At 47.4% G+C, this 9,124-nt stretch overlaps 1 protein-coding gene across 1 annotated transcript in view; it reads right to left on the minus strand.

Moving 5' to 3' along the window:
• Positions 1-3,171, minus strand: part of PIMREG (PICALM interacting mitotic regulator) — a 70,151-nt gene extending 66,980 nt beyond the window's left edge. The window contains exon 1 of the mRNA XM_029612824.1: positions 3,038-3,171. The gene's annotated coding sequence lies outside the window, so the exon portion shown is untranslated. The remainder of the gene's footprint in view (positions 1-3,037) is intronic.
• Positions 3,172-9,124: the final 5,953 nt, after the last annotated feature.

Raw genomic sequence — 9,124 nt, forward strand, 5'->3', positions numbered from 1 at the left:
GCTTTTTAGGAGCTTATAAAAGCAGATCTACTGGTCGTGCTTTAAAACCTGGAGGTTTTAAAACCAGAGGACCATCAACTCTGGTCCTCTGACATAGCAGAAACACCATCCACAGAAGCTTGGGTTTATGTATGGAACGCTCCTGCGCGCATTTCACTCTCTTCCAGTTTAACACAGACATCCTTTTTTATTCTCCATAGAGCGCTATGGACTCCATGGAAACTTCACAGAGCAGGCTTAACTGAATCTCATGCTCTTCCGCCAAAGCTATACTCCAACATGTTATTTTCCTGCTCATAAATATCTGCATTTTTGGCAGCAAGTTTGATCTGTAATATCTGACATTTTATTTTTTTTATTTTTATTTATTTAATTTTATATACCGGCAACCGTTTGCACATCGTGCCGGTTTACAGATAACTTAAAACAAGGATATATATAGGCAAAGCCTTTACAAGGAACATTGTGTAACCTAGAACATAGTAACAGATCAATAACTAAATAAATAGGGGAGGGAGGGGAGGGGGTGGTCGAGACAAAGGGGGGGGCAGGGGGGGGTGAAGACGGAAACGTGAGGAGAAAATATGTACATTTTGGCGATTAAACAACCCATTACTTATTCCATTGTTATTCTCAAGGGAGCATGTACATTTTTTAATCTCCCTAAGCCCCATCGGAAATTATTAGACTTTTTACTAACTGTTGCCCAACATAACATTATGTCTAACTGGAAACGCAGTGATATACTCTCAGAGCACTTATGGTGGAACTCTGTCTACATTGTAAATTTGAAAAGGCTATGGCAATCAAATCTAACAGATTCACTACTTGGTCACAAGTGTGGAAACTGCTCGACGCCTATCTTGCTTCCTTATAATACTTAATGCTTAATATATGAGACATGACCTTGGTAATCATTCAGGTGACTTTTCCCCCTCCCTCCCTTTTTTTCTCTTATCGTCTTACTTCCTGCATCTTTTTTCTCTCTATCTTTCTTCTTTCCCTTTTCTCTCTATTCTTTTCTGGGACGTTATTTCACTGATTCAGATCTATTGACGTGGACATCCTGAAGCTTCCACTATAGTCTCTATTGTACAATTATGATGTCGCAGATCTGTTTGTATTTCTACTTTGCTGATTTTCCTTAATAAAAAAAGATTTACACAAATTAGGGCTTGTGCTGTTGAAGAGGCTGTCCGCCGGTTAAGAAAATGGATGCTGAATTTATCAGCGTCCCGTTTTCCTAACCAGCGCACATGCAGGGGTTAGGAAAATGGATGCTGATAAATTCAGCGTCCATTCTCCCAACCTGATTACCGGTACCAGGAGTGTATAAAATCAATATTAAAGTGTCGGGCACAATATTAATTTATTCACTCCTTCACTTATTACGGATTAGTCCCTTTACTGTCACATGTCAGTGAAAGGGACCAATGGGCAATAAGGCTCTGGCTCAGCTATCCCAAGGATATTAAGTAGGAGGCAGTACAGACAAGCAGTTTTTTCTGCTTTTCTGTACTAGTTTTAGTAGCACTCAGCAATTAACGCCTGCTCCAGGCAGTCGCTAAAATCTGCATCCTAGACCCACTTTTTTTTTTTTTTTGCATAGGGAGTGAATAGATAATAGTCTCATTCACATGCATTTGCATGTGAATGAGCACTATTAGTTTCACTCCGCATTGGACGCGTGTTGTAGAGGTGCTAATCCCCTTATTGCATATTGCTATCAGCCCCAAAGTGGCCGTCAGAGTTAGGAAAATGTTTGATTTTATTAGCATCCGTTTTCCTAACCTGTGTACAACTACAGGTTAGGAAAACGGATGCTGGTTAATTGAATATCCATTTTCTTAACTGGCAACAATTTTTTTTCCATTTTCCTTTTATAGGTTCCTCCAACTTACAGGCCGATACAGTAAAAGTCGTGGGAGAGCACAGGCCACTCTCCTGTGCGCACGATTCAGTAAAAAAAAATATTCAAATTAGGGCTCACAGTAAAAAGAGGCACTAGGGACACTAGTGCGTCCCTAGCGCCTCTTTTTTGACAGGAGCGGCGGCTGTCAGCGAGTTTGACAGCCAACGCTCAATTTTGCCGGCATCAGTTCTCAAACCCGCTGACAGCCACGAGTTCGAAAACTGGACACTGGCAAAATTGAGTGTCCGGTTTTTAACCCACAGGCTGATTTTAAATTTCTTTTTTATTTTTAATTATTTTTTACTTTTGGGACCTCCGACTTAATATCGGAGGTCCCAAAAGTGGCTTGGCTGCACATTTTACATACTGAATCAAGCAGGAATAACTAATAGGGCCATCAACATGCATTTGCATGTTGCCGGCGCTATTACTTTCGGGGGGGGGGGGGGGGGGGAGTTTGGCAGCGCGTATAAGGGGTAAAGCTAGCGCATGGAACGGGTTAACAGTGCGCTCCGACTGAATCGTCCTGTTAGTATAGCCACAATATTAAGTCAGAGGAACTATAGAAAAGCAGTATTTTCTGCTTTTCTGTAAAGTTTTGCAAATCCGCGCACTTTTTTTTTTTTGCAACGGGTGTAACAGCGCTGCAGGCTTGTTTGGACGCGCTAATCCCCTTATTGCATGAGGGGTTTTGGACACCCGTCCAAAACGCGAGTCCAAGAGCCAGTAAAATGCGCTCAGGCCGAGAACACTGCATTGCATCGGCCTGAGCGGGTGTACACCCACACACACACAGGAGAGCAAGTCAATAAAGAAGATTGATTTATTAGCAGACAAAACGTGTGCTTATTTATCGGGTCCCCCTCGTACATCTTCCTCTCCACCGCAAAAGCAGTTCCGCTATCCTCACACACTCATTCAGACTGCGCAAGGCCCCGCCGGGAAGATTTTCCCTGCCAAAATCAGAACACCGCAGGAGTATCCTGCGGCCTGACAGCAAGGTCCATCTCAAGGGGCTAAGATACGTTATGGGAAAACTCCCGCCCCAAATCAGGTACCGGTGCCGGGAGAATGTGTGAGGGGGTCAGACCGCCGCGCGCCCGCCCAAGCCGTTACTATACTTACCAACAACAGCCCGCGCGCGAACACACAACTCCCACCCTATCTTCCAAACCCGTTTGCCTTCTAGCGATTCAAATTCGGCGCTTTTTCTTCCTTCCCGGCCTTTCCTCCTCTCCGATTGGTCCACCCATGCCGTTTCTTCCTGGGTCCGCCCCGCATTCTTCGGGATCTGTGTCCTCCCGTGCCTGTGGGAGCCTGGCGCTGACGTCACTCATACTGGCACGGCTGGAGAGAGAGTAAAGGCGGGGCAGCGGCGAGCGCGTTCACGTGTGCGGGAGAGGCTCTGGCTCAGCTAGAGGGGGCGTGAATTAATTTAATAATACATAATTATTGAAAATGACTCAAATGTATGCAAGAACTGGCACTGTCCACTGAAACGAACCATGCTATTTGGCTTGGGGGGCAGGTGATGTATCCTTTTATGGTGGGATACAGCCCTACCACTAGCTATAATATAGCTATAGCTATATTATAATATGTCTTGCTCTGTGTAGGTTCTGGAACAACAATTTATAAATCAAATGAATCAATAATGATAAATAATAATTTACCCTGAAGAGAAGGCTGAATGCGGCCACCACTGGACTGGCTGACATAATAAGATCCGGGTTGAAATCGGGACAAATTTTCTGCGCATATTTTTTTTTAGCATAGATGAGAAGCTGGTGCAGGGAAGAGGGTTTTAGATTTGATTGGAACTGGGCTTCATTTTGGGGAAGGGGGGGGGGGGGGCTGTTCCAAAAGGATGGGCTTCACCTTAACCAGAATGGAACCAGGCTTCTGGCACTATCCTTTAAAAAGGAGATAGTGCAGTTTTTAAACTAGATGATGGGGGAAGGCCAACAGTCGCTCAGAAACGCATGGTTTGGAATAATGTATCTTTGAAGGATACTAAGAGAACAGGGAAAATAGGGCATTCCGATAGAGAGGTTGCAATAAATGCCAAAGGGGACCAGGTGCCTTTAAGTAAAGTGCAGAAAGATTTCAAATTGCCCCTGTCAGCATATGAGCAGCTTCTTCATACAAACAAGAAATATACTTTGAAATGTCTGTATACAAATGCTAGAAGTCTAAAAAAATAAGATGGGAGAGTTAGAATATATAGCACTGGATGAAGAGGTAGATATAAATGGCGTCTCAGAGATACCAGGGTACAAATTATATCGAAATGATGGATGGATCAAATTGGTGGAGGGGTGGCACTAATATATTAAAGAGAGCATTGAGTCAAACAGGATCAAAGTTCTACAGGAAACAAAATGCAATGTTGAATCTTTATGGATAAAAATTCAAAGTGAAAAAGGGAATAAAATAGTAATGGGGAAGTATTACCATTCACCGGGCCAGAATGAACTAACAGACAATGAAATGCTAAAATAAATTAGGGAAGCTAACAAACAGGTCGATCCAGTAAAGTGTGCTCCGTCGGAGCGCACTGTCACCCTGCTCTGGACGCGTGTTTTCCCTTACCTTTTATTCAGTAAGGGGAGGAAAACACGCGGCCCACCCGCGGCACCTAATAGCGCCCTCAACATGCAAATGCATGTTGAGGGCCCTATTAGGTATTCCCGAGCAATCCAGTAAGTAAAATGTGCAGCCAAGCCGCACATTTTACTCTAAGAAATTAGCGCCGCCCAAAGGTCGGCGCTAATTTCTTCCGGCGCCAGGGAAGTGCACAGAAAAGCAGTAAAAACTGCTTTTCTGTGCACCCTCCGACTTAATATCATAGCGATATTAAGTCGGAGGTCCCCAAAAGTAAAAAAAAGTAAAAAAAAATAAAATAAAATTTTGAATTCGGCCCGCGGCTGTCGGGCCGAAAACCGGACGCTCAATTTTGCCGGCGTCCGGTTTCCGAGCCCGTGGCTGTCAGCGGGCTCGAGAACCGACGCCGGCAAAATTGAGCGTCGGCTGTCAAACCCGCTGACAGCCGCCGCTCCAGGCCAAAAGGAGGCGCTAGGGACGCGCTAGTGTCCCTAGCGCCTCCTTTTCCTCGTTTGCACCGCGTCGCCTAATTTAAATACTGGATCGCTCGCACCGGCGAGGGGCCGGTGCGCGCGCCGGGAGAGCGGGCGTTAGTCCGCTCTCCCACGGACTTTACTGGATCGGGCTGAAAATCAGCAGCACAGTAGTAATGGGTGATTTCAATTACCACAGGACTGGCTGGGAGAATGTTACATCAGGACATGCCAGAGAAGTAAAGTTCCTAGATGAAATAAATGACTACTTCTTGGAGCAGCTGGTACAAAACCAGTTAGTGTAGCTGTGTTCAAAAAAGGTTTGGATAAGTTCTTGGAGGAGAAGTCCATTAACGGCTATTAATCAAGTTTACTTAGGGAATAGACACTGCTATTAATTGCATCAGTAGCATGGGATCTTCTTAGTGTTTGGGTAATTGCCAGGTTCTTGTGGCCTGGTTTGGCTTCTGTTGGAAACAGGATGCTGGGCTTGATGGACCCTTGGTCTGACCCAGCATGGCAATTTCTTATGTTCTTATGTTCTTAAATGACCTGGAAACGGGAACAACAAGTGAGGTGATCAAATTTGCAGATTGTTCCGTGCCCCGACCACGGTCATCCTGCTCACGGGCCTGCTCACCTTCATGGTTCCACAGCAGAAGTGGGGTTCTTCTTTGAGAAGAAAAAGGACAGTGGACTACGTCCCTGTATTGATTACAGGGGTCTCAATGTGATAACTCGTAAGGATCGATACCCACTACCCCTCATTAGCGAACTGTTCGATCACCTCGAAGGGGCACAAATCTTTTCCAAGCTGGACCTGAGAGGTGCGTACAATTTGGTACGTATCCAACCTGATGACATTTGGAAGACGGCATTTAATACCAGAGACAGCCACTACAAATACATGGTAATGCCTTTTGGGCTATGTAAAGCTCCAGCCGTCTTTCAACACCTCATGAATGAAATCTTCCGAGAACTCCTGTACAATTTCATAGTCATATACCTCGACGACATTCTGATCTTCTCTAAGGACATAGAATCCCACTGAGAACACGTCCACATCGTCCTCCAACGTCTGAGAGAGAATCATTTGTATACAAAACTGGAAAAATGTCTGTTTGAGCGTAATCGCTTACCCTTTCTGGGATACATCATCTCTGATCGTGGATTCTCAATGGACCCGGAAAAAATTCAGGGAATCTGCGACTGGCCCCAGCCAGTAGGCCTTCAGGCATTGCAACGCTTTCTAGGCTTCACCAATTATTACCGAAGCTTCATTGCGAATTATTCCTCCATAGTTGCCCCACTCACTGCTATGATGCGGAAAGGGGTCCACACCCGAGTTTGGATGCCTAAAGCAATTGCTGCCTTCCAGAGGATTAAAGAAGCCTTCAGCTCCGGTCCCTGTCTCTTTCATCCGGATTCCAAACGTCCATTTGTTGTGGAGGTCGACACCTCAGCAATCGGCGCCAGAGCCGTTCTGAGTCAACACTCTCCCAAGGGCAAGCTAATCCCCTGTTCATTTTACTCTCATAAGTTTTCCCCCACGGTGAGGACCACCATTGGTGGTCGGATCTTCTTCCCTGGGCTGAACTTTCGCACAACACTCATGTCGCAGCAGCCACCGACATATCCCCATTTGCAGTAGTCTTCAGACGGCAGCCCCTACTGCCTCTTCCTGTTCCTCTGATGGTTCCATCTCCAGCAGAACCGTCAAACTATTGCTTCAAGAATGGCGTCCCTGGTTGGAAGGGTCGCAACACAAGTTTACCATCTCCACTGACCACAAGAACCTTGAACATCTCAAAGAGGCTCAACCTTTGAACCCCTGTCAGGCCCGGTGGGCCTTATTCTTCGAGAGGTTTGACTTTAACCTTTGCTTTCGTCCTGGTTCAAAGAACCTGCGCGCTGATGCGCTGTCCAGATCATTCGAGCCTGATGACATCCCGGAAGTTCCTAGCTTCATTATTGACCCTGCTTTATTTCCCTTGCTGCAACTACCACATTCCCTGTTGGGAAGACCGTCGTTCCTCACCAGCTACGTGAGCACGTCTTAAAGTGGGCCCACGACGCCAAACTGGCAGGCCACCCTGGTTGTGCCAGAAACCTGGTGCAAGATTTGCGAAACTACGTGGAATCATGTCCCACTTGCGCCCAGCAAAAACTCCCAACAGGGAAGCCTTGGGGCTTGCTTCAGCCTCTCCCAGCATCTACCGAGCCATGGTCCAGTATTTCGACAGACTTTATTACTGATCTACTTACTTCCCAGAATAACATGGTGATTTGGGTCGCCATCAACTGTTTATCGAAAATGGGTCACTTTATCCCTTTGCCGGGCATTCCTTCAGCCCCAGAACTGGCAAAGCTCTTCCTGAAGTATATCTTTTGCCTCCACGGACTCCACAAGGAGACTGTGTCCGATCGGGGACCACAGTTTGCCGCCAAGTATTGGCGTTCCTTGTGTCAAAAGTTCGATATTTCCCTGAGTTATACGTCGGACTACCATCGCCAGGCCAGTGGGCAGGCCGAAAGGACCAATAGGATCTTGAAGACATTCCTATGCTCCTATGTAAAGGATCAGCAAAATAATTGGTCGGATCTTCTTCCCTGGGCTGAGCTGTCGCACAACACTCATGTCGCAGCAGCCACCAACATATCCCCATTTGCAGTAGTCTTCGGATGACAGTCCCGACTGCCTCTTCCTGTTCCTCTGACGGTTCTATCTCCAGCAGCTTAATCCATGGCTCAAACCATTCACCAAGTTTGGACCTGGGTAAAGAAGCAATTTTCACAAGCTGCTGAATGCACCAAGTGCACTTCTGATCTTCATAGACGACCCACTCCACTCTTTCGACCTGGCCAGAAAGTGTGGCTGAGTGCTTGACACTTTTGACTGAGACTTCCCTCTCACCGTCTGGCTCCGAAATACATAGGACAATTTCCTGTGGTCCGAAGAGTGGGAGCTGTCTCATATCAACTCCAGCTACCTTGTTCATTGGGTATCCACAACACGTTTCACGTGTCCCTGTTGAAGCCATTGGTCCTCTCCTGGCCCTCACGCAAAGACCCTCTTGCTCCGCGTATCTCTGCAGAACCTGACACTACTCTCCAGGTAAGAGAGGTCCTCAACGTCCAGCGACGCCGAGGCAAGTGGGAATACCTCTTAGCCTGGGAGGGCTATGGGGCCAAGGAGAATTCATGGGAACCCTCCCAAAACATCCTTTATAAGGATCTCCTGAGGACCTTCAATAGAATGTACCCTGAGAAACCACAGCCGCATAGGGGGAGGCCTAGAAGGGGGTATATGTTACGCACCCTGCCCGTGGCCGTCCCGCGCAGAGGCCTGCTCACCTTCATGGTTCCACAGTGGGTCCCGGGATGACCTCCCTCGCGGTAGTTGCCAGTCCCTGGCATCCCGCGGCAGCGGTTGCCGGGCCTTCCACTACACACCAGGCCTCACGCCAAGGCTCAGCATCCTCTGCCATGTTAGCCACGCCCCTATGCGCGCATACGCGGACTGCCCGGACTCATGTAGGGCCAAGGGCAGGTCTTAGCTCCGCAGCAAGACCTGATTGATCCCTCAATATAAGGAAGTTCCTGTCTATGCTTCCTTGCCTTGGCAATCGGGTCAGTTTGTTCTAAGATTTCCTCTGCATTTGTTCCTACTCTTGCCTGTTCCTAGTCTCGTTCCAGGATCCTTCTGTTCCAGTTCTGTTCCTGACTTGTTCCTGCATCCTGCTTGTTCCTGTGTTCAACTGTCTGTCTACCCAAGTAGTACCCTCGGACTGTCTTTCTGGTACTGACCTCAGCTTGTTCCTGACCTGCCTGCCGCCTGCCTCAAAGACCTCAGCTTACTCCTGACCTGCCTGCCACCTGCCTCAAGACCTCAGCTTGTTTCTGACCTGCCTGTCTGCCTGCCACCTGCCTCAAAGACCTCAGCTTGTGCCTGACCTGCCTGCAGCCTGCCTCAAGACCTCCGCATGTTCCTGACCTGCCTGTCTGCCTGCTGCCTGCCTCAAGACCTCAGCCTGCCTTTTGACATCATCTGACCTCTGGTACCTGACCCCTGCTTTACTGACCACTCATCGGACTGACCTCTGGATCTTGAACTTTGCCTGCCTGATCTTGTCTC

This window comes from Rhinatrema bivittatum, chromosome 8, assembly GCF_901001135.1.
Source record: "Rhinatrema bivittatum chromosome 8, aRhiBiv1.1, whole genome shotgun sequence".
NCBI lineage: Eukaryota > Metazoa > Chordata > Amphibia > Gymnophiona > Rhinatrematidae > Rhinatrema > Rhinatrema bivittatum.